The following is a 26,030-nucleotide window of genomic DNA, read 5'->3' as shown; positions in this document are numbered from 1 at the left end:
CGTTTATGGGTGGTTTGGGGAAGGGGAGCTTTCCTCCGGGGCGTCTACTCCGACGGCAGGCCCTGCCCCGCCGCGCCCCCCACCTCGGAGACCGAAGCCAGGGCGGTCGGGGTAGAAGAAGCTGGGGGCTCCAAACCGCGTCCCTGAGCGGAGAGAGTTAACTAACTCCTTGCCGGGGCCTGGGGTACCCACGTCCACCGCGGAGCCACCTGTGAGGCTGTGGTGCAGCGGCGGGATGCACGCCACAGGCTCCGGGGACAACGACCGCTGCGGCTACCAAGCCTGGAGGCTGGCGGGGACTCGGCCGCCCGCACTTACCGGGATCCGCCAGGAGGACGCGCACGCGGCGGGGCCCGAGCGCGGCCCTCCACTCGGGTCCGCCGCTTTCTCTGGCCCTCCGCCTCCCTGCTCCGAGGCCCGGTCTCGGGCTCCGGCTGTCGCCCGCCGCCGCTCTGGCCGGCCGGGGCTGGGCTCGGGAGGAGACTGAGCCGCCGCCAGCCCCGCGCGCCGCCTCCGGTGCTGCCCGGCCTCCGCCGGCCCCTCCCTCTCGTCTCTGCGCGGGGAGCGTGGCCGCAGCGTGCTCAGCTCCCGCGCCCTCTGCTCCACGCCTCCTGGGCGCAGAGGCTACGCCGGCAGCCGTCTCTTAGGAGATTTCTCCGCAGTGGGGACGGGGGTCAGGATTTGCAGGCGAGCAAGGACAGAGAGGAGAAATCGTACAGGTCGGTGACGCGCCTGATTCCCAAAGCCTGAAAGTGCTGCCAACTTTGGGGTTTAGCTGTGTTGGGCCCCTCCTCTCCCAATTATCTGCAAAAAGTGACAGCAGTCATATATTTCTTTAGGAAGCTGTGTAATGTGTAATGGTGGAAGAGACGTTCTGTGAAAAGGCATAAAGGCCTGCAGGGCTGTGTGTTCCGGCCCAGGGGTCTTGAAATCTCAGGTTTGGAAGGTAGGGAGATGGAAAGCATGGAAAGATCTTGAATCTTGCAGGCTGACCTTTCATTTAATGGGTGAGGAAACGGAGCCCTAAGACATGGTGTCATTTTGAGTCACAGGGCTCAGATGTTGGCTTCTGGACTCCCAGCCCAGTGCTCTTTCTTGCCCTGTTTGGAAAGCAAGATTTCCTGGACCACAAGAAATTGAGTCAGTCTTTTGGGGGACTAGAGACAAGAATCTGGCCTAAAGAGGGGAAGAAGAAGAGACACACAGGTTACCTTCAGAAGCCATTTTTAGCCAGCCCTGTGGTCAAGACCAAAACTGTCCAGAGGTACCCACCAGGAAAATCTTTGAGGCTTTCAGCTCCCTGTTTTCCACTCTCTTCACCCTCTACCCTCCTGTTTTGTTTTGTTGTTTTTTTTGTTTTTTTTTTTTTTTTAATCTTAGAGAGGGTTTCATGTCTTCCTGGGGCTGGGGGAATGTCCTCATTCATGTCCAGAAAGCTCCCTACCTCTGATTTTGAGGAAAACTCTATACTCAGATTTCTAATACTTTTTCTTGATAAATCAAGAGAAGCCTTGGAAAGGGACAAATCCCCTTTTCTCCCATCAAGACTAGGCATTTAAGACTACTGTCTTATTAAGGATTTGGGTGCTATTTTGGAAGTCACAGGCTGAACATTTTTAATCTTTACTTTTTATTTTGGAAATTTCAGACATATTTAAATGTAAGAGAATAGTGTAAGGAAACTCCAGGGGGGCAGTTATCAACCCATGGCCAATCTTGTTTCATCTATACCTCTTTTTCCTATGCCATCATTTTATTTTTTATTTACTTGTATTTATTTATTTTTTAAAAAGATTTTATTTATTTGACAGAGAGAGATCACAAGTCGACAGAGAGGCAGGCAGAGAGATAGGGGGAAGCAGGCTCTCTGCTCAGCAGAGAGCCCGATGCCAGACTCCATCCCAATGAGACCATGACCTGGGCTGAAGGCAGAGGCTTACCCCACTGAGCTACCCAGGCGCCCCATTCCTGTGCCATCATTTTAAAGCAAATCCCAGACATTTTATCAATAAATATTTACAGAAAGCAAGGTAGCTACCAATCACTACCAGTGTTGTGTCAAAAGGACCTAAGAATCAGTTAAAATAGGTTCCCACCAGGCAAGGATGGGTCATTTTGAACACCCAAATTCATAATAATTGTAATTATTTCAGACACATCAAATATGATTATATCTGTAAGTTCCTAATAATTCTAAAGCAACTTAGTTTATTGGTCACTGTTGAGGATTAAAAGGGAATGGATGTATTGTTTTGAAGCTCCAAAAAAAAAAAAAAAAGAACAGCCATGCATTTATTTTGCCTTTTCTAAATACAAAACGGATTTCAGGGTAACCAATTAGGCTATACTTTTACTCTGCCTTTGTCTTTATTTTCCTGGCCCCCAAATCCTAATATTTTCTGATGCACTGGATGTCTCTGGCTACATGGGGTGCGGTGGGGGAGGGGCTGGATCTTCTACTGGAGGTTCTGCTTAAGAGAAGAAAATTGTAATATATTTTTTAGGAATATTCCTATAACTATAAAGAACCAACTTTTTATTTTTTAGATACCTGCATAAGTACAAACATTAGCTGGTATCATATTTACCCTTTAATTAACTGTGATTTCTTTGAACATAGAGTTTATAGGAGTCATTGGTAATTACCAGTTAAGAATGTTGAGCTCTTTTTTGTAATTCGGGAGGGGAGCCTTTCAAAAATCAGCAATGAATTTTAAAAAGCACGGGATCCTCCTTCAGCTAATAAGGTCTCTTTAATATAAAATTGCAAGAAAGGGAGAAAAGATCCTGTTTCCAGTTCAAGATGGAGACCTAAGAGGATCCTGAACTCCCCTCCTCCGCGAAAGCATGAAATCCACAGCTACCTGAGGAACATCTTCCTCTGAAAACAAAACAAAACAAAAAACAGAAACAAAAACAAAACCCGAAACAGCGTCTGAGAGACTCCTACTTGTCAGGTAGGAGAGGCTGGGACACAGTCTGGCCGGGAACCCCACCCTGGGTGGGAGGACCCACCTTGGGGAAGGAACTCCAAACTCAGACCTTCTCCCTGCGGGGCTCAGGGGGTTTGAACCCCCTATCAAGGCACGCCTCCTTTAAAGACCTGTACCTGAGCAAAAATCACCCCCCAACATTTTGCTTCGAAAACCAATGGGGGTCGCACCCACGAGCCCCACAAGTCTGTGAGGACCTGAGAAGCAGCTCTTCAAGGGCTTGCTCCGACTCCGCCGCCCCAGGGCCCAGGACAGAAACCCTGGTTGAGGGGCGCTGGGATTTCGTGTGGGGGAGCCCCCACTTGCGTATCCAGGAGCTTCGCCCTGAGGGTCAGGCCTCCTGTCGGACACATCTGTGGGAGGACTACGGGGATGCTGTCCTGGGTGGGAGCCTGGCAGGCGCCCTCTTTCGCTCTCCTGTCATGGGTCCACTGCCCGTGGGTGGTGGCGGCTCCAGCGCCATCTTCTTTGTGTTCCTGTGTCTGTTTTTAACTCTAGACTTTTCCTGCTTTCTCTTCTGTTTCCTGGCTGAGGGCCGTGTCTGCATGCTCCCTCTGCCTGGGTCTAGCCGGTGGGCTCCATGTTTATGCCCCTGCTCGGCTCTGCTCCACATCCCCGGTATCTTCTGGAGGGGTGATGGACACACCGCTGGTGCCCTAGTTTTTTCTGTGGTGCTCTGCTCTTTGCTGCTGCTGCCAGGGGAGGCCCCCTTGATTGGCTGGTGTGGTGGCTGGAGGTGGGGGTGGCCTTGTATTCCTGGGTCCCACAGGCCTGGAAAAACCATACAGCTAGTTCTTGGCAGGCTGTGTGCCCCCACCACACCCCCAACTCCAGGGCACTGCACAGACAGCAGCCTGAAACACAGCGTCAGTCTTTCTGTGGAAGAGGCCCCTTTGCTTGTTCTGGAGCTTTGGCCAGAATTTAGCATACATGTAAGGGTCTAGACCTGAGCATACAATCTCTGTGCACTCTACCTCGCTACAGCTACCAGGTATCTCCTATAGAGGCTTATACACTTGTCCCCAGTCCCGATTTTTGCGAGAGCTGCCAAGCAACATATCTAGGTCATTTAGCCCTGGTGGAGCTTACCCTTGTGGCCCTATGGGACTGTATATATTTGCATACTTTAAAAGCTGGTACCCCAGGGTCTGGCTTCTAATCAGCCTGTGTCTAGGGGCTGAGATCTCCACTCCGGGACACTGACAGGTCTTAGCACTCCCTGAACTACAGTTACAAATAAAATAGGATGCTTGGACAATCACAAAGGTTTGAGAGACAAGGAAGAGCTAGGACAGGGTTGAAAAATAAAGTTCATCTCTTATATGAAGCCACTTGTTCAAGACTGGAAGAGGTGGCTGTTTCATCTAATGCCTAGAGACCAAGACAGAAGGTCAGGGAGAATGAAGAAGCGGAGGAATGGGTTCCAAACAAAAGAACAAGATAAAAGCCTCAGAGAAGAACCTTAAAGAAAACTGCCAAAGCGCTATGAGTTAACAATTTACTAATCACTCATATCATTTAGATAGAATCATAGAAACAAGATGGCATGGCGTATGATAGGATTGGTGAGTTCCCCTTGCTTCCACCCAAAATGACATCCCCAGTTGGCACTATGCCTACAATTTCACCTTTAAAAATTTATTGCTTTTGGCTTTTTATATCTTTTCCATAATAAATTGAAGAGTTTAAAAAAGTAAATGGCTCTAAAGTTATAATAAGCAACTTTAGGTTGTTTTTTACTTGATATTCAGTCTAAGGGATAAAAGCTCTAGTAAATTTTCACCAGGGTAAAGTGGAAGAGAGATAGCTGAGCCAGGAAGTTGTGGGCAACCCAGAGACGACATGAAATACTCACTTTTTACTTTGTCAGTTTAACCGCCTCTTTTTTTCATTCTTTCCCCAACACACAACCTTCTTCCTTTCTTTTATTACAATCCCACGCTTTCTGTTACTAATATCTGCAGGGAGTCAGGGCATAGAGGAAGGATTCCATGGGCACAAAAGCAGTAATTCTCATTCTTGACTCTCATTCGATATCAGCATCAATGGAGGGATATTTCTAAAAGACTCCTGACAATGATCCTCTTCTTTCCTTCTTCCTTGGAGCTTCTTGAGGACAAGAATCAGTATCCTACATTTCCCAGCATCTAACACAGTGCTTGGCATTTGTTCAGCACCTATCTGCGGCATGAATTAATGAGTTGATGGCAAACGCATTTACTCAAAAGAGAATGAATCCATCAGGCAGGTTCTGCCGCAGTAACAAAGAGCTCAAAACTCACAGTGGCTAGAACTAAGGTTTTTGCTTCTTATTTATACCACCTGTTCTTTGTGCATTTTGCCATGTCATGCTCACTCCTGACTCCAAGCTGGTCACTATGTGGAACATTGCCAGTTGCCACTAGAGAAAAAAGATGCATGGCAGATCTTGCACTTGATTTTAAAGCTTGAGCTGGGAAGTGACTCATTACTGTTGTTCAGATATCACTGGCCAAAGCAAAGCACCTGGCAATACTTTCAAGGGAGCAAGAAGGTACAGTTGCACCAAGTGCTTGGGAAAGAAGGGAAAAATTTGGTGGCTGGCACTAATGACTACCCCAGTGGAGAAGAGGAACAAACAAAGGGAACGAACATATGTTGCGTAGCTGCCCTGAACAAGCTTTTTCATTTATCTCTTCAATCTCATGACTTTTATCACTGTTGTTCCCATTTTACAGATGAAGAAACTGAGGCTCAGTGAGGCTAAGTAGCTTGCCCAATGTTAAATGACTCTCATTTTCCCAGTATTGGTTCCAATGTCTAAGTTCTTTCTACTGGTCCTCATTTTACATGACATATTTTAGTCCCTGTCTATCTAAGAGTTAGTTGCATTTTTCCGTTGTGATCATATCCCTAGGTGACACCTATGGGTTTTTTCTACCACCAGCTGGTCTATAATCTAGGATAACTTTCTACTTCCTAAGAAGATCTGTTTTGCTTATTTAAAAATCACAGGTGTAAATACCAAAATAAAATCCTGATGTTCTCTGAAAAATGTTCTCCTTTGGCTCCCAACCCTGGGCTGACTTTGTTTTCCTTTGCATTTGGCTCATTTTTTGGCCTGTGGCTCTCCCCTTCCAGCTCAATAAGAACCATAAAAGCAGAAAAAAATATATGCGGGGTTGAGGGATGTAAGTACAGACTTCTTTGCATTTGACAGTGGTTTTTGCAATAGCACTTAAAGCAACACACCCAAATTATTGCTCTTTCTTCTTTTTCATCTATTTAGGAAATGAGAAATGATGAATGCCTGTAATTCTTACATTAGAGACAGGAATTTTTCCAGGCTTAAATGCTCAGGAAGCACAAAAATTGAGTTTTTCTTTGCAACACCAGCTCAGCTCAGGCCTCCTGGGTACCAAGGTAGGCACAGGGCTGAGGCCAGGCTTAGAGGAGGGTAGGAGCATGGTCTGTTGATTCTAACAAGGGACCTAGAGTCTAAAACCCTGGCTGTCTTCCTGATTCTAGCAGGAACTTCCTGAGTGACCTCCAGGGGTACCCCTTTGTCTCTTAATGCCACATTAGCAAGGAAAGAAGGATAAATAATACTGGTGAACGGAGACCTGTTGGCAAGAGGTAGAGTCAGGACAGTCCACATGGTGAGCAAACAAGGAGCACTTCTTTCTAACAGCTCAAAAAAATTGTATGCCTGCTGCCTTCCTTCTTAAACTATGTTCCCCCTTTACCTACCTCTGGCTCCGAATTTCAATATAACTCAGAGTTTAAGATACTGGGAAAGAAGATATATGTGCCTTGGTCGTCAACTGTATGTAGAGCAAGCCAGCAGGAATGTGTCACTCTCTCTTTGGTTTTGAACACTGAAATAAGATCCTTGTTTGCTTCAATGCATGAACGTGAAATGAATTCATTGCTAATCATTTTCCCAGTTCAGGGGGTGCAAGCCATTCAGTTCAGCAACATCCATCCCCCTCCAAATAATCTATATGTGTATGGTGGTGGGTTTGGGGGTCCTGACACCTTGGGAGCAGGCCTCCCCTGGCCCAACCCTGGGACTCAGTTAATAAGTCTGTCTGGGGCTCCTCCTCCCCAGATTGGCCTTTATCAGAATAAGAGTGGTCGTTTCTCTTCCGGCTGCCCCTCCCTGTTTTCTGTTTCTCAATTTGTTCAGAATCAAGACGGACAACAGGTAACATCAAATACTTCACAAGGCTTATTTTTAAAACTGCAGCTTTTTCTGCAACTCCTGCTTCCTTGTCCCTGGATGTAACGTTTTTGAAGGTTTTCGCTGTTTGTTTGTTTTTTCCTGGTACTTATCATTACCTTTCAAATTGGTAGGCTTGTTTTTTTAATCTCTTCGTTTTTCCGATGTGGATGTTAACTATTAAATTCTTATTATGAAAGAAAAGGATTTCTTCCTCTTACAGTGTCCCCACACTCACTCCCTGAAATCCTCATTGCAACACAATCCTCACCCCCATCCTTTCAATATGGTTATGTTGCCATTTTGAATAAATTCATATTCACATTGTTAATCAATAATACATCCTTTGAATTATGCAAATATAATCATCAGTTGAACTGTCTCGTATACAGGTTCACCCCAAACTCTCTGATGGCACTGTTCATTTTTTCCCTCATTGTTTTCACACCTTTCAGCTGATCTGCCAGGTATGTGGTTCCCCCTTGGGAGATGTCACTCCTAGCAGCCCCGTCACTTCCCACTACCTTCTTTGCCTGATCCTCTAATTAAGGCATTTTTTTTTCCTTCTCCATTTTCTATCCCTTAGGAGATTTTCAGCTTTATCATTTAACACTTCTTGTATTTAAAAAGTTTACCTATTATATTTTTAATTTTTAGAAGCCCTATCTTGTTCTTTGACTATTGCTTTTATAGGTACTAGTTCTCTGCTTTTAGTTCTTAGGTCTAGCGGCTTCTCTTACATTGCTTAGATAATGTAAGCCTCCTAAGGCCAGGGATTTTTCCTACCTTGTTCGTTACTTTATGTTCAACACCCAGAATGGTGAGTGCCCAGTAGGTGTTCAATAAAATCTTTGAACAACAGAGTATTTCTTATAGTTATTGCACATTTTCTTGAAGGTTAAGTTTCCTGCGCGTTCCATGTCACTGTTTATTCTGGCCTAGTTTTCCTATCACAGGCCTCTATAAAATGTCTGGTGGACTTTGGTGTCTGTTAATAGTTAAGAGTGAGGGGGACGCCTGCTTGGCTCCATTGGCAGAGCATACAATGCTTGACCTCAAGGTTATCCATTCAAGCTCTATGTTGAGTGTGAAGTTTACTTACAAATAAAATCTTTAAAAAAAGATAATTAAGAGTGAGGCACTAAAATATTAATTAAAATCCCCCACTTGGATGGGACCTGTCAAGAAGAGGACTTTCCTATAGGGTAATCAAGTGGGGGCTTGACACATTGCAAGAAACACAACTGTCAGTATCTCTAGATAACTCTACTTTGGCTGATCAGTTTCCCCATGGGGGAGTTCTCCAAGCTCCTGTTGGAGGTATGTATTCTGAGCTGTCAGCATTACGGGAGCTGAACAAAAAATGAGGTTGATGAAGTTTTATCATTCAGTTTATAGACTTTAAGATAGCTCACACTTGACCATAGCTTTGCCCTATGTCCCAGATGACTCTTTCTTGAGCTTCTTCTGAGGGTCAACCTCCAGGCTTCTGCCAGTGGGAGAAGGGCCATCTCCTAGCTACACAGGATGGGGAAGGATCTTTGGAGAAGTGATTGCTTCTTTAAGACTTTCAGTGAAGCTCTCCATCTTCGGGGCCTATCCTGTGTCCTTGCTCAATTAGTTTTCTATTGTTGCTATTAAAAAAATAAACTTCAGTGCCTTAAAACAATGCATTTATTATCTTACAGTTCCGTAGGTCAGAAATCCAGTATAATCTCACTGGACTAAATATTAAGGTATCAGCATGGCTGTTTTACTCGATGCTCAAGGGAAATCCATTTCCCGCTCATTTGGGTATTGGGAGGATTTTGTTCTGAGCACTTGTAGGACTGAAGTCTTGATTTCCTTGCTGGCTGTCAGCTGGAGACAGTGTCTAGTCTTTTTTTATGGTTCATAATGAAGGCTAATAGATCACAGATGCTTCATGTTTAGCCATTTGGTGTTCATTTCTATTCACTCCACTTTGGTCAGCGCTACAAATCTGCTTGATATTCCCTCCCTCCATCCTTCATCACACTCTGGTTTATCTATGTGGTGTATTGGTCTCCTTAGACTCCCAAAGCAAGTTGCTACAAACTTTGTAGCTTAAAACTATGGGAATGGATACTTTTACAGTTCTGGATGCTAGAAGTCTGAAATCAAGAAGATAGCAGCAAAAAAAAAAAATCATATTTGGAAGTTTCAGGTAGATATGAATTTGCTGGTGGGGTGTGTAGTTAGAGTCCAAGTCTGAGAAAACATTAAGGCTAGCCCACATTCTGACTGCTCCAGCCTTGCCAATCTAGGACTTGAAACTCTGGCACTAAGGTATATCAGCTCCTTCCTTAGCCTACTTTAATTTTTGTTTCAAGCCAGAGATCCAATTTCTCATGCTGGCCACTGACTTTGAGGGAATATCATTGAGCTCTATTAGTGGAACATTATCTGTTGTTGTTGTTGTTGTTGTTTTTTTTTTGAATTCTCACTTCATTTTCCCAAATATCGCTATATTTTATAGAAATTCTTTAGTACTGGTAGTTTGGAATAGAGCCATGTCCTGGCTTCATTGTAGATGGGATACCCTTCAGTATATAGTTTAGTTTTGTTGATTTGGAGGTATTCAGTGAGACAAATGAAGATAACTTTTATACTACTACCTTTACCGAAAGACTACTTTTTTTCCTGAGGGGCTATATAATATCTTGTAGGTGGATCACAGTTTATTTAACAATTCTCCAATTACCATATTGTTGTTTCCCAATTATAAATAGCACTGCAGTGGACACTGTTATATATTTAACTCAGTGTGTAAAGACTCTATTGTTTATAGTGAAGTATGTTTCTTGCTATTGGAAACTCTGGGAAGTCACCTGTGTCTTTCCCTCATGAGTGGGTTGACAAGGATGAATTTTCTCTGTTAATGCTCTTCTCTGGATGTCTCTATTTCCCTCAATAACCAGTGGTAATTTACCTTGTAATTTACTCCACGGGAGGACCAATAAACTTCCAGTCTTGTCTTGGCCAAGTCCTTAGCAAAAGTATTAGGGAAGGGTCATTATTTTCCATCAAATACTTCCTGTCCTGTTAGTTTTCCATACTAGGCACACATCAGACTATAATGGAGAACATCCTTTATTAAGAGTAATTTTCTTGGTGTGCCTGGGTGGCTCAGCAGGTTAAACCTCTGCCTTCGGCTCAAGTCATGATCTCAGGGTCCTGGGATCGAGTTGCTACTATCGAGGTCCTGCCTCTCTGCCTACTTGTGATCTCTGTCTGTCAAATAAATAAATAAAATCTTTAAGAAAATAGATTTTATTTATTTATTTGACAGAGAGAGAGATCACAAATAGAGAGGCAGGCAGGGGGTGGGGGGAAGCAGGCTTCCCGCCGAACAGAGAGCCCGATGTGGGGCTCGATCCCAGGACCCTGAGATCATGACCTGAGCCGAAGGCAGAGGTTTAATCTGCTGAGCCACCCAGGTGCCCCCAAAAGAGTAATTTTCTTGATCCTGACATGGAGTGGTCCATGCAGACTTAGGACTGATATTTAATGGCCAGACTGGTTATTAAAATACTGAAGTATTTCTATACCACTTGGTAAATGTTATATAGCAATAGTAAAGTTCATTCATAATATAAACCTACTAGTTCTATTGAAATATTGTATGATATTCCGCAACCCTTGATAAATGGTCACCTGTCATAAAAACATATGAGAAATAGTGATAGCTCTAGCCAGTTGGCCAAAGTCCAGTAAACAGAGCAGATAGATGGTGTGTTCTTTATAAAACTGTCTGTAATTTGGGAGAATGACCAGTTTATATTCATCATAGAATTATAGTTGCTACTGAATCTAAATAATGTTTTTTATTTGTCTTTTATAGTTAGTATGTTATAACTATTGTATGAGTGTATATTTTAATGTTTTGGAATGTAAGGATTTATAACAAAGTGTTGCATAGAAATACCTAGAACAAAGGGATGACAACATTTGGATATGTTTCTCAATATTTCCATTAAATATAATTAACAGGAATAATTTGAATCTGTGGGAGTATAAAGAAGAAATGACATCAAAATTACACTATTAAAAGGAAAAACTGTTAAACATTTTATTAGATTAGGAATCCTGTTAAATCTTACAACTTAAGCATAAGAAATTTATGATCATCATTAAGGAAAACATTTTAAAATATCAAGAGTGAGTGGAATAATAAAAATTCAAAAGTTCAATAAAAAGTCAATAAAAATTTCAAAAATTTAAGTCAAATTCTTGAGAAAGTAAATGAAGTCACTTCCAAATCCTTAAAAAGAATGTGCTTCTTAGGCATGAATATTTAATAGAACTGCGGAAAAAAGAATAATATCCATATAGATACATAATTATAATCTATATTTATTGTCCTGGCTTGTTAAAAGCATATGTTTACTGGACCACCTGGGTGGCTTCATTGATTAAGTATCCAACTCTTGATTTTGGCTCAGGTCATGATCTCAGAGTCTTGAGACTGATCCTGGCATCACTGGGCGTGTGCTCAGCAGGGAGACTGCCTCTCTCCTTCTCCCTCTCCCTCTGTTCCTCCCACCTCCCTTCCCCTGCTCTTGCATGTGCATGCTCGCCCTCTCTCTCAAATAAATAAATAATTCCTTTAAAAAAAGTATATGTTTACTGACAAGAGAACACTAATTTTTTTTTAATCTAACTTTTTTAAATTTAAATTTTAGGTACAGTTTCCATGGTAGAATTCAGTGATCCGTCACTTACAAGCAGCTCCCCGTACTCACCACAACAAGTGTTCTCCTTTACACCCATCATCCGTCTAGTCCATCCCCCACTCATCTCCCTCCATCAACCCTCAGTTTGTTCCCTATTGTTATGAGTCTCTTATGGCTTACTTCCCTTTCTCCTTTACTCCCTTCCCATATGCTCATTTGTTTCCATTCTTAAATTACATCTATGAGTGAGATCGTATGGTATTCGTCTTTCTCTGACTGACCTATTTCACTTAGCGCAATACGCTTTAGCTCCATCCATGTCATTGCAAATGGCAAGATTTCATTCTTTTTGATGGCTGAGCAATATCCCATTGTATACATACACCACATCTTCTTTATCCGTTCTTCAGTCAATGGATATTTGGGCTCCCTCCATTGTTTGGCTATTTTTGATAATGCTACTTTAAACATTGGGGTTCATGTATCCCTTCAAATCTGTATATTTGTATCCTTCGGAAAAGAACACTACATTTTGGAAAACATAAATCAAGGATGAAATTTCAATCATTATTGATGATGTTTCAATTGTTTTATGTAAACATAAAATAATTTCCTTTAAATGAGAAATTCAGCCCCTTGAAGAAATGGAAATTTTTTTTCTTTCCAACATAGACATAATAACCTAACATAAATATGTTATGAAGAGCTGACATAAGTAAGATCTGAAATGCTTTAAAAAGTTTTTGTTGGTGGTGCCAGAGAGAAATGATTTCAGTGAAATATATGGACATAAAAATTCTGCTAACTGTATACAGGTGTGCTAGTGTAATGTTATGGAAAAAGTTTGGAGTTTTAACCATGATTTAAATTTTTTCTGGATATTTTAATTTGATATTAACCACTGTATTCAATAATTTCTGGATGATGCAATTAAAGATATAAAATGTATATATTCTTTTTAAAAAGATTTTATTTATTTATTTGACAGACAGAGATCAAAAGTAGGCAGAGAGGCAGGCAGGGAGGGAGAAGGTGTAGGCTCCCTGCTGAGCAGAGAGCCTGATGTGGGGCTCAATCCCAGGACCCTGAGATCATGACCTGAGCCAAAGGCAGAGGCTTTAACCCACTGAGCCACCCAGGCGCCCCTAAAATATATATATTGTTGATAATTTTACATTTACTATTGTTCATCAAAAAACATCAGAGAGAATTAGCCAATATTTACGAAGATAATGGAAATGAAATAATGAAAATTAGAAAAATATTTGCACCTCAGTTGGCAGCTTGTAGTGCTGGAGCTAAAAAATAGTTTGGAAATTGTGCCATTATTAAAAATTGTTAAAGGAGCTGGTTAAATATTTGAGAAATGAAAAATTTCATTTCAAAATGAATGAAGAATTAGGGTTTTTAAAACATCTTTACTGAGGGGTAATGCCCATTCCATTAAATTTATATTTTTAAAGTGTATAGTTGTTTTTAGTGAAGAAAAATATTATTTAGTGAAGAAGAAATGATACTGACAAAGAATGGTGGTCTAGAACATCCGATGTTGTGGATAATAAGGAAATGTGGGTTCTACAACGTTGGTTTTTTTCAATATTGTTTTGGCTATTCTGGGTCCTTTGCATTTCCATATGAATTATAGGACCAGCTCATCAATTCCTGTAAGGAGGTCACCTAGGATTTTGATAGGGATTGTGTTGAATTTGTAGACTAATTTGGGGGAGTATTGCTACCTTAACAATATAAAGTCCTTCGATCCATGAACATGGGAATTCTCTACATTTATTTAGGTCTTCAATAATTTCTTTCAACATTATTTTGTAGCTTTTCAGAGTACATGTTTTCTATCTCTTTAGTTAAATTTAATCCTAAGTATTTAATTTTTTTCAAAGCTATTATGAATGGAATTGTTTTCTTAATTTTATTTTTGAGATTGTCCATTGTTACTGTATAGAAATACAATTAATTTTTTATATTATCTTATATCCAGCAACCTTGAGAACTGGTGTATTAGTTCTAACAGACTTCTAGTGGGTCCTTAGAATAGCTTATATACAAGGTCATATCATATGCAAATAGAGAGTTTCACTTCCTCTTTTCCAAACAAGATGCTTTTTATTTCATTTTCTTTCCTAATTTTCTTAGTTAGAAACTCCAGTACTATGTTGAATAGAAGTGGCAAGAGCTGTCTTTTCCTGACCTCAGGGGGAAGTGTTCAGTCTCTCACCATTGACTCTATGCTGGCTGTGGGTTTTTCACAGATGGGCTTTCTCAGGTTGAGAAAGTTCTTTTCTATTTTAGTTTACTGAGTGTTTTTTATCATGAAGAGGTATTGGACTTTGTCAAATGCTTTTCCTGCATCTCTGACGATGATCATGTGCTTTTTGTTCTTTACTCTGTTGATATAGTATATTACATTAATTATTGTCAGGTGTTTGGAGATTTAGTTTTAATAAATAATATTGTAACAGAGATGTCAGTACTTTCTTGAACTTTATAAGAAAGAAATGTTTCAGTTATTAAAACTGACATATTCATTTGGCAAACTATCACAGTGATGGAACGTGTACTAACATATTATTCTTGACACCTCTCAACACAACGTGATAAAGGGACATAACACTGTCAATAATGGAATAGCCTTGCATGGAAGCCCACCAACGTTTCATGGAAAACATCGACAAATCTTGACTTTGTCATTCATCATTATTGACTTACACTCTTCAGCTATACATTTTGTAAGGATGCTTGTGTTTTACATTCAGATTGTTAGCAAAGTAACTGAATAAAACAGTGCCATTGACTGACACCCCCTGTGCTATTCTTTTAGAGATTGCTGTCCAAGTGTACATGAACCCATTCATCAATTCTCTAATGTTTGGCCATATTCCTCTGATAGGAAATCTACCCAATAATGTAATGCTGAAGAGGACAGACCATCATCTTATTCAAAAATACATGTTAGTAAGCTTATTCAAAATGAAGATATATATCATTAATTTCATTGTACTGTGTACTCTGTGAGGATAGTTACTTTACTATGTGTTATCCCTGAACCCTTGAACAGTGCCCGAGACACAGAAGGATCTTGATAATCATGTTACATGAGTGATTTCAATCTCTTATACTAACCTAGTAAGCAATCAAAAAAGGAAAAGCAATTAGGTTACCATGATTAGTTCTTGGTGAACAATTGCCTTCAAATGCATCCAAATTATGAGCTTGATAATTTTTTTTTTCCACTGTTAGGTCCAGGTATTGCATAGCCTGAAGCTCAAACACTTTCGTGGGCCTCAGAAAAAGAATATAAACTTAGCCATAGGACCTTTTTTTTTTTTTTTTTAGTCATAGGATCTTAGAAGAGGCCTAGGCAAGTGTGAGTCCCTGAGGCTGAAGATGTATTAGCTTTCCAGGAAATTGTCTATCTAAAATGTCGCAGTGGATTTCTGCTTGTATAATGAATGAGTGAATGAATGCAATTTTTTTCCTCCTAAAAGCTTAATCAAGACTTTTTCTTTGCCTCATTTTACTCTATCTTTGATTGTTAAACTAGATGAAATTAGAAAGGGCATGCTGTTTATCAATATTAGGGTAATTCAGGCTAAAGAGTATTATTTGATTTTATTTTAAAACTTAATTATCTGGAAAAATCATAGCAAAATATAAAATTCTGAGATTTAAAATCTTAAGGAATTTAGTGGAACCAGCATGGTGTGAAGATTGGGCATGTCTTGGAAAGAAGACAGAGGTCAGGCGTAGGGGGCTTGGCTTGAGCCATTAACTAGACAGATGCCCTGAGTAGGTCCCTCTTTTCTTTGCAGCTTCAGTTTTCTCACCTGCAGAATAAAGGCTCTGGATGAGATAAACTGAGGTTTCTTCTGCTCTGAATTTTGATGCCTGTTTCTAAATAGAACAGATTTGAAAAATCCATTCCTGTAAACATAAAATCAGATGTCAAAACAGATCTTAAAACAAAAATACAGGGGAAAATGCTAATTTTACATGATGTCTTCTATCTCGTTTGAGATTTTTCCTTTATAAATTAAAAAAAAAAAAGGCAGCAAATGGACTTAAATTCTCTCTAGCATTTGGATTCTGTCCTCTTTTGGAAACAATCTTGCTGGTCTGACCCTTGAATTTTATAAACCAAATGGGACCATTTATAATCTCAGGAATTTAAGTCAGTGAAGCGGCATATCTTTATGGTGACAAGGGACAAAAGGAATGTTATAGGTTCGAAATCTACGTAAGAACTTGGCTCTTGCCATGTCACTGAACCCAGCGACATCATCTTGCCTTTCTTGTTAGTCTAGGAAACTGTTTCCTAATTTTGTTATTCAATAGGATATTTTATTTTGCTTTTCTCACATCCTTTTGGGTGAACGAACATGTTAACAGAAAAGAGCGCAACACTGGATTCTATTAGAAAGAGCAGAGAGGAGAGACACCTGGTACACTTAGGAGGGCGTGTGTAATGAACGGCTCAAGCAGACTTAGCTGCAGCCAGCTCTAAATATAACAGGGTAACTCTAACTACAGAGGTGGCATAGTTGACTAAAACGGGATATGAAAAGTATTTTAAATGCTAATTGTAACTGGAGGAAAGCTACCATTTCAAACTGGAGACAGGGCCCCCAGCTCCTCTCGTTCTATGGCTACTGAAAGGCTTCGGCTTTATTTTTTATTTTATTTTATTTTATTTTATTTTATTTTATTTATTATGTTCAGTTAGCCACTGTTCGGTACATCATTAGTTTTTGATGTAGTGTTCAATGATTCAGTAGTGGCATATAACACCCAGTGCTGTATGCAATACATGCCCTCCTTAATGCCCAGCACGGGGCTGCCCCATTCCCCCCACCTCCCTCCCCTCTGAAACCCTCAGATTCTTTCCCGAGGTCCCTGAGGCCTCTGATTTAAACAAAAGTGATTCCCCTGTGACACTGTACAGTATCCAAGTTCCCTTGCCTAAGGGCCCCTTGATACCTGTTTCTAACATTGTGACTCTGATTCCTCATTTGTTCAGAGGTGGGGCCCCAGGACCCTTTTTTTGTGATGAACAGCATGACCCCCTGAAAAATCGTGAAGGCATAGTCATCCATTCTGAATGATTAAGACTTCCAGTCAATTCTGAGAACATTTATAGAGCAAATTCTAAATAGAAGGAACTATGGGGGAAATGCAGGTAGATAAATTTGGGTTCTGCTCCCTAAGGACTCCCTATGGGTGGAGAATTATACTGAGTAATCTTTTTGGGTTCTTTCTAGATCTTGTTTCAGACTCCTAAAAGAAATAGTTACTATTTTTTTTTTTTACAGTTAAATATAGATGGTGCTGGAAGGTGCCTGAAATAAAACCACCATGATCGTGTCAGCATTACTGGATTAGACAGATGTTTGTGAAACTACTGCAGTATTCTTTCTCATCTCTGGTAAGTCTGAAGGACACACATGCACTCTGTTTTAAAAGGCATGTGAGTAATGAAATTGGAGCTCCCATGAAGAAATGGATGACATTTACATAAAGGGTATTTAACCCTAGAACTCCTTATCTTTAGAATAATAGCTAACAGGTTTAAGAACAAGAGTTTTCTGATACAATGCAGGAAGTGAACATTTCAAGATTATTTAAGAAGATTTTTCTATTGTTAGAAAACGAAATTCAACGGGGTAAATTTTATAGATTTTACTGGATTTATTCAACAATCCATGAATTGGGTAGCATCCCATCTAGCAAATAGAAAGGAGCTGTGAAGAGCTGCACAACATGAAAGACAGACAGAAGAGGGCAGAATGAGGAATTATAAAAGCAAAACACAGGTGTTTTCAGGCAAGGTCACCTTCCTTTGGGGGATGGCAGGGGTCTCTCAGGCAGATTACCTTATTAGTGCTGATCAGGTAATTCCAGACTGACAGCTATAAATTTCCACTCCTGGGAGAGATTGAATATAATTCAGTTGGGTATTAAGTCCAGGCTTGGTGATAGAGTCTTGGCCCAAGTGATGCCATTTGGGGGCCCTTTATCTTTTTTTTTTAAACAGTATCCAGACCACATTAAGGGTCTATTGAAGAGGGGCTGGACTTCCAAAGACTGAAACATCTGAGTTTTACTTCTGGTTCCCTCAGGACCACTAGTTACATATTTGCAAGTAAATTAATTAATGAGTATACTCTTCATCTTTGTTTTGTTCTTCTGTTACTTATTTTCCAATTATATACAGGCTTCTTTTTGTTTTAAGTCTACAGGAGTTATCTAGGGAATAGAGTGATTGGCTAGTTTTTGGTTTCTTTATTTATGCCTCTCTATATTAAAAAAAAAAAATCTATCAACAATGAATTTTAAAATGACACCAAACCCTGTTGGAATTTTCTGTTACATAGGAACAGGTTAAATGCTCTGAGATGTAAAAGAATACAAAGAAATAAAAACATCAAAATTTTAAGGATTTTGAAAACATGTACCCAGCAAAAAAATTATTTCCTTGGCTAAACAGTAACCTCCAGAATATTTCACACTTTGGGGAAACTCTGATTTTATGCCCCAGGCCATAAAAACCAGACTGCAGCTAGAATCCTAGGAAGCAGCAAAGAGAAATTTTGCCCTGAGTGAGTTGGGCGCCGGAAGGAAGGCCTCAGTTGCAGATAGGAAGTTCCGAGGGCGAGGTGACAATGGCTTAGAACCAGAATTGTCCCACCTCCTCCAGAACCCTTGTAGGTCAGCGAGGCACAGTCCCAGGAGACCAGGTACCAACCACAGAGAGCGTGGCTATCCAGGGTGGGGGGACCTCAGTGCGTGAGAGTGAACATCTGGTGGAGCAGATGAAGCTCATTATTTGTAGGCATTTTATCTAATCTATTAATAAAGTATCTGTCTACAAAGACTAGATTTTTTTTAATTGTGTAAATAGGAAAGAAAAGCTAGGAACTGTATTGAGAACATGAGCTGATCAACTTTAGCGGTCGTAGGTGGCACGCATTCATAATAAAGTAGAAAGAGGGAGATCTTGTATATCCCAAGATGGTAGAATATCCTAATAGTTGAAAGAGGGGTATTAATTCAGTTAACACGTCCAGTAATGTAGCTGGTTCTAAGAAAAACCATGATAAAATCCATAGCTCTATTTTATATAACCAGTAACTTGTTAGAAAACAAAATGGACATTGAGATTGTATCACAATAATTTTTTAAGCCATGTAATAGGTTATAACTTTAAGGATAACCTAGCAAGGAATGTGTGAAGTCCACAGGAAGAAATGGATAAAACTTATAGAATATTTGGCTAAATAGGTATATAAAATATCCTCCCGCTTTGTTTTTTTCTTTTAAACTCAAAAGCAAAATATGCTTATTGGGAACATTCCTAACAATTAACATTTTGGAATATAAAATCCTTCTCCTCATTTTTCCCCCAAATAATTTTCACTCCCCAGAGGGGCAGAGTTAGCAGTTCGCTGCATATCTTTCCAAATATTTGGCACATTTAGTTCATCTACATTACAAACTTAAATTTGCAATGGATTCATTTATATATGCTATGATTACTAATATATTTGGTTTTAATATATGTCAGACTTCTATTTGTCTACTTGTCTCTTTTTTTCTGGACTCCTTTTGGATTAATCAATTTTATCATTCCATTTTATCCATTGATTTTCTATCTTTTCACTATTTCTTTAGAGGTTATGAGATTTCATCATGCAGTCCTGATCTATTATAGTCTAATTATGGATTATCTTCTACCATTTTCCTAATATTAAAACCTTTAGATCATCTTAACTCAATTATCCTTCTGTTAACCTTATTTTAAAACCCTGAAAGACATTGTTATTGTTTTGTATTCTCAACAGTTTACTTTTATTTATCCTTTCCATTGTTCTTCTTTACTTTTTGCATTTTTGTGTTTCACTCTGGGATAATTTTTCTTTTTCTTTTTTTTTTTTTTTTTTTTTTTATGAATAACTTCCATTAGTACACATTTTCTGGTAAAAATTATGTTTTGTTTCTTTGAAAACTTCCTTATCTTACCTTCATTTTTGAAGGATAATTTTACTAAATATAGAACTTTAGTTTTAAACTTATTTTCTTGTCTTTATTAGAATACAACACACAATGTTACATTAGTGTCAGGTGTACAAGTCTATGTGTTATGCTGTGTTCACAAGCTTAACTCCCATCTGTCACCATACAGCGCCCTTATAATACCATTGCTATATTCCCTGTGTTGTGCCCTTCCTTAAAGTTATTTCCTTTCATCACTTTCAAGATGTCATCTTCTTATCTTCTGCGCTTGATCTTAGCCAAAAGGCTGAGAAGCGATCTTGTTATCTTCTGACTTACAGAAGTTCTGATTTTGTTTTTGAAGGTAATATGCTTTTTTTTTTTCCTTAGCTAATTTTTAAAAAACTCCATTGCCCCATGATCTCTCCATGTTTTTTCCTCTTTCATATTTTTTCTTGTTTCCTTCTGGAAATGCAATTATGTTTACATTTCGTTTTTTGTTATGTGTGTCTTACTCTCTTATAAATTTTTAATCCTTTTTTTTCCTTAGTGCTTCCCTCTAGATACGTCCTAGCAAGCTCTCTTCCACCTCACTAATCCTCTTTATTGCTGTCTCTAACTGGCTAGTAAACCTGAGTTTCAAGTATTGGGTTTTTCAGTCCTAGAACTTCCATTAGATTTTTTTTATAGATTATAATCCCATGATGAAATTCTCCATAGTTTTCAACTGTTTTGTCTAATATATTAGTCATGCTATTTTAAAATCTTTGGTGACTCCAGTATAAGGACCACCTCTGGTCCTACATCTGTTATCTCATTTTCCTCTTCAAGTCATATTGTTCTGTCTCTTGGCATGTGTGATAACTTTGATTGCATGTCAAACACTGTTTATTACCATTCAGCCCCTAGATGATTTTGTCTTCTTCTAGAAAGTATTCACTATTTTCTTTTCTAGGCAGAAAGAACTGGGTCTTATAATCTCACTTCATGTAGGCCCTGAGCTCTGTAGTTTTTAGTAAGTTCCTACCTACCTATACTCTCTTCTGTTTTTAAGCTATAAATAGCTCTTCAGGGCCTGATCTGTTCTCTGGGCCTTTCTTTCCAGAAGGTCCTGAACTCTAATCCTTGACCTTTAGCTAAAACTCTATTCTGTTTCCTAGAGGCTTTCTTCCTACTTAGCTTCTTAGCCTCTTGCACTGTGGAGTTTCAGAATTTGGTAATTGATTAAAGGAATAAACCAGCCACCTGGCAGGCTGGCTTGCTTTGTCCCCACTTCCCTCCCAGCACACATTCTGCCTTGTCTTATGATGTCTTTAATATTTACTCTGTGGCCCCCATGAAACCACCAAAATTTTTACTGGTTTCTCTATCAATCCTCAGCAGCCCTCTGTGTGTGCAAAGCCAAGCTCTGGAGCCCAGCTCCAACTGGACATATATCCTCAGAGAAAAAAGCAGCTACAGATGCTCGGTTCACTCTATTCCCTAGATAACTCCTGTAGACTTAAAACAAAATGAAACCTGTATATAATTGGAAAATAAGTAACAGAAGAACAAAACAAAGATGAAGAGTATACTCTTAGCCATCCTTTAATGGCTTTAAGCTTGTTTGTTGTTTGCTTATTTTATGCTAATTGTCCTCAGTGGGAATGTTGCTGTTATAAGCCATTCCATCATACCCATCAACACCTTGTTCAGGTATAGTCATGTGGTCACATCCTACATATAAAAAGTAATTTAAAATGTTCTGAATGATAATATGCCTAACTAAAAATCGTGATGCTGTTCTTAGGAAAGAAAGGAAGAATGGGTTTCAGGGTGAACAACTAGTGCTGTGTTCCAAAGTAGATAGTGGAAGCCAGTTACAGTTCTGGGGTGAGTGATGGGGAGTGGTCTTCCCACATGGGGGGCTATAGATTTCCAGAACACACCCATGGCAGAATGTGACCATTTTTATGGCCCTCTTACTGTCACCATTCAGACATTAGGCATCTCTGTAAATTTAGCAGCAGGTTCCTGTTGGTGGAATTAAAAAAAAAAAAAAAAGAAAGAAAAGAAAAAAAAAGAATCCTCTGTTTAGAAAGATGCTGCAAATGATATCTAAGTTTCCAAAAAGAAGAGAAGCATAAGCATAACCATGATGAACACTGGAAAAATCATGTCGGAAAACTGTTTCCTCATTATGTCAGGTATGCGGTTGGACCATGTGGTCCTGAAATTTGGCGAAAAGAAAACTCAGAGAATTCTAAAAGGTCATCCTTCAGATTGATTAGTCTGCAATTTGAAGGTTAACGAAAAATGTTCATTCTTTTTCAAGGTAGAGCAGAATATAGATTTTGGCTAATGGGAGAGAATTTCCCTATTAAGGTAATCACTGCAAACATTGGGCTCTAACACACAGACGACATCTAAATTTTGAGGGTAAGAGCTCTCTTGGCACCCATTTCAATTTTATGTGAATAATCAGCTGGTTAAGAGCAAAAAGCAGTAACTAGAGGGGTCCTTGGATTCTCCTGCGAATTCTGAAAAAGGCACTTAATATTTCTAATTCTGATTTTTTTCTTTTTCCAATCTGTTACAGAAAATAAAATATGGTCTCTGAGGATATACTGGTTATACCAATGAAATAATTGGAAGGTTGCTTACTTAGTTCATTGGATGGGCCTTGGGCCAATTTCTCTAAACCCTGTTCTCGCCTAATTACTAGCTCACTTAAAATTCAGCACTTTATTAATTTTTTTCTTGGCATCATTTGGACTGTTTGATTCTCTGCCCTTACTTCTAAATATTTCTAGACACCAATTTATTTAGTTCTTAATCTTGTAAAATCAGATATGTGCGTGGAATTTATCCCCAGAAAAAGGCATCTCTGCACAAAACCCATAGACTTTTGCCTGTGGTTTCAGGAGATTTATGGACTCCTTGGAGTCCATGCAAAGACTAATTTTTATCTTCTAAATTAAAGGAAGTGTAACATATTTAGATTTTTTTCTAATATGTATCAGATTTTACTTATTTAATTGACAGATCAGAAGTAGGCAGAGAGGCAGGCAGAGAGAGAGAAGGAAGCAGGCTCCCCACTGAGCAGAGAGCCCAATGTGGGGCTCCATCCCAGGACCCCGGGATCATGACTGGAGCCGAAAGCAGAGGCTTTAACCCACTGAGCCACCCAGGCACCCCTATGTATCAGATTTTAAACATTCTCTGAACAGTTAGGTATCACACTTTTGAACATTCTACTTTTCAACATCTCAAGTTCATATCATCCTGGATTATAAAACATAAAGAACTATACCCCAAAATGGTAGCTGGTATAATGGGCAGCAGAGCACAGGCAGTACCAAAGACTTCCACATTGGGACAGATGTTATTATCCATCTGTGTTTTTGCTCTGTTTTTTTAACCTTAATTTTTTATTTTTTGATGTCCCCGAAGATATCCCCCTCCACACCTTTCCCTCCTGATCGACTTACATGGTATTCGATAACTAGTTGCTGATATCAGCAGGGACATTCTGGTCTGTTTTAGTCCCTCACATATGTGCTTTCTACTAGGAGCACCTTATACATGCTTTTCTCTTTGCCTTTCTTTCCCTTTTTGCATAGCTAAATTCTCCTTATTCCCAGATGGCTGGTGAGTGGTTTTCCTCCACGTGGTAATTCAAGGACCCAGGCTTTTTCCATCTTATAGCTCTACTGTCCTCTAGGACCTCAGAGCCCTCTGCTTCCATGAGGGAGAATAGAGGATAAAGAAATCACCCACTTAAAATCACCTTGACCCAGGGGTACCTAGGTGACTAAGTCGGTTAAGCGGTCTGCCTTCAGCTCAGGTCATGATCCCATGGTCCTGGGATTGAGCTCCACATTGGGCTTCCTGCTCAATGGAGAGTCAGCCTCTCCTCTCCCTCTGACCCTTCCCCTGCTTGTACTCTCTCTCTCAAATAAATAAAATCATTTTTTTTAAAAAACCACCTTGACCTAGAAGTGACATATATAGCTTGCAAATGTACTCTGATGATAAGACCGGCTCCCTTGGCCCCACCTAAGGTGCAAGGGGGTTTGGGGACATATAACTTCTTTACAGGAACACCTCAACACTAGAAGAGGGAGCATGAGGTTTTGGTGGCATCTGCCTATCTCTGCCACACTACTGTGTCCTGCTGGCCTCAAGCATCATGCAAACCACTAGTAGGCACTCAATAAGTATTTGTAGAATGAATGTCATTGTTTGAGGTCATTTGCAATGAGTAGTAACATAGCAATTTCACATCTGGTGTCCAGGGTTTGGAGAAGCAGCAGCTCCATCATGGTATTGATGCCCAGGAGAGGCTATGTTTTTCAGGAGAGGCTATGTTTTTCAGGCTTACTATGTTGGAGGAAACCCAGATGGGTAGCATCCCTCTTAGATCTTTGGTTCGGTCTGTTGGTTTATATCATTCCACAAATGCATCAGAAGAAATAGAAGAAGCAATTGTAGTGAATTATGCTGAGAACCCAATCAGAACTGGTTTTATCTTGGCCATTTCAAACTGTGCTATAAGTTAATTTCCCCAAAGAGCCAAAAGAACAGATAAATAACCAATCAAAAGTGTGTTGGGGCACCTGGGTGGCTCAGTGGGTTAAAGTCTCTGCTTTTGGCTCAGGTCATGGTCCTGGGGTCCTGGGATGGAGCTACACATTGGGCTCTCTGCTCTGTGGGGAGTCTGCTTCCTCGTCTCTCTGCCTGCCTCTCTGCCTACTTGTGATCTCTGTCAAATAAATAAATAAAATCTTTTAAAAAATAATAATAATTAAATAAATAAATAAAATCTTAAAAAAAAAAGTATGTTGAACTGATCATTAAGTTAAGATCTTTGAGCAAATTGACCTGTTCCCATTGGGTGAATTTATACACACACACACACACACACACACACACACATACATATATGTATATATATACACACACGCACATACACACACGCACATACACATGCGTGCACACACGTATACATATATATACACACACACGTATTAATTTTTATAATGGCCATATGAAGTATTATACATATGGAATTTGGCATATCTAGAATACATCAGGAAACTCTAACATTATTTGCTTGTTTAAAATAACCCTTTTGGGGCACCTGGGTGGCTCAGTTGGTTAAGCGTCCAACTCTTGATTTTGGCTCAGGTCATAATCTCAGGGTCATGATCTCAAAGTTGTAAGATGGAGCCCTGCATTGAGCTCTGCACTCAGTGGGGAGTCTGACTGAGATTCTCTCTCTCTCTGCCTCCCCAAAATAAATAAACATTTTTAAAAAATAACTCTTGGGGCACCTGGATGGCTCAGTCATTAGGCGTCTTTTTGGCTCGGGTCACGATCCCTAGGGTCCTGGGATCAAGCCCCAAAGCGGGCTCCTTGCTCAGGGGGAGGCCTGCTTCTCCCTCTCCCATTCCCCTGGCTTGTGTTCTGCCTCTTGCTGTGTCTCTGTCTGTCAAATAAATGAATAAAATCTTTAAAAAAATGTATTTTAAAAAGTAACCCTTTTGCCATTTCACATTGTAATTAAGACTTGGTCATCAAATATGAGAGACTGATTTTATAACAAAGGGAATCATGTTTCCAAGTCTCTAAATTTTAACCTTATATTTTAAAGTATGTACCTTTAATAGGGAGTTTATAAGATTAACAGGAACATTCGAATGACCATGAAGAAAGAGCAAATACTTATCATTTACAAAAAATACTTTTTATAAAAGATATTATTAGCCTTATTACCATATTTTCTTGATTCTAAAATGCACATTTTCATGTATTTTGACATTTCTGAAATGGGAATATGGCTTACATTCAACATGCATGTTTAAATAGTGTCTCTTTGTTTTCCTTCCTTCTGCTTTCCTCCTCTTCCCTCCCCCGTATTCAACAAACAAGCCAAAAGCTCATATTAAATTGTTGTCTTTCTATCAAGGGAATAGGGTGATACTTTCTAGTTCCTCATTCCTGCCCCCTGGAGATACCCCTTCTGCTTATTATCTGTGTGAAGAGAAGTCATCTCCTTAAAATTTCCTATTGTGGGTTAAACATCCTTCCTTAGAGGATTCTATGAACTCTGGAATCACCCATCTATAAGACGTTTCTAGACTATTTCTGTCAGCCAAC

The 26,030-nt window shown here is 39.8% G+C and overlaps 1 protein-coding gene and 1 long non-coding RNA gene across 4 annotated transcripts in view; one reads left to right on the top strand and one right to left on the bottom strand.

Annotated features, from left to right (window-relative positions):
- SLC24A2 (solute carrier family 24 member 2) overlaps positions 1-433 on the bottom strand; it is a 248,718-nt gene extending 248,285 nt beyond the window's left edge. For both annotated transcript variants that reach the window (XM_032308954.1, XM_032308955.1), the window contains exon 1: positions 319-433. The gene's annotated coding sequence lies outside the window, so the exon portion shown is untranslated. The remainder of the gene's footprint in view (positions 1-318) is intronic.
- Positions 434-608: 175 nt separating this feature from the next.
- The window catches only part of LOC116571160, a 54,414-nt gene continuing 28,992 nt past the window's right edge, over positions 609-26,030 (top strand). For both annotated transcript variants that reach the window (XR_004277742.1, XR_004277741.1), the window contains exons 1-3: positions 609-719; positions 2,776-2,957; positions 17,210-17,322. This is a non-coding gene — a long non-coding RNA (uncharacterized LOC116571160). The remainder of the gene's footprint in view (positions 720-2,775; positions 2,958-17,209; positions 17,323-26,030) is intronic.

This window comes from Mustela erminea, chromosome 12, assembly GCF_009829155.1.
Source record: "Mustela erminea isolate mMusErm1 chromosome 12, mMusErm1.Pri, whole genome shotgun sequence".
Lineage (NCBI taxonomy): Eukaryota > Metazoa > Chordata > Mammalia > Carnivora > Mustelidae > Mustela > Mustela erminea.
Note: the sequence above shows the minus strand (reverse complement) of the source record. Positions and strands in the feature narration are given on the sequence as shown.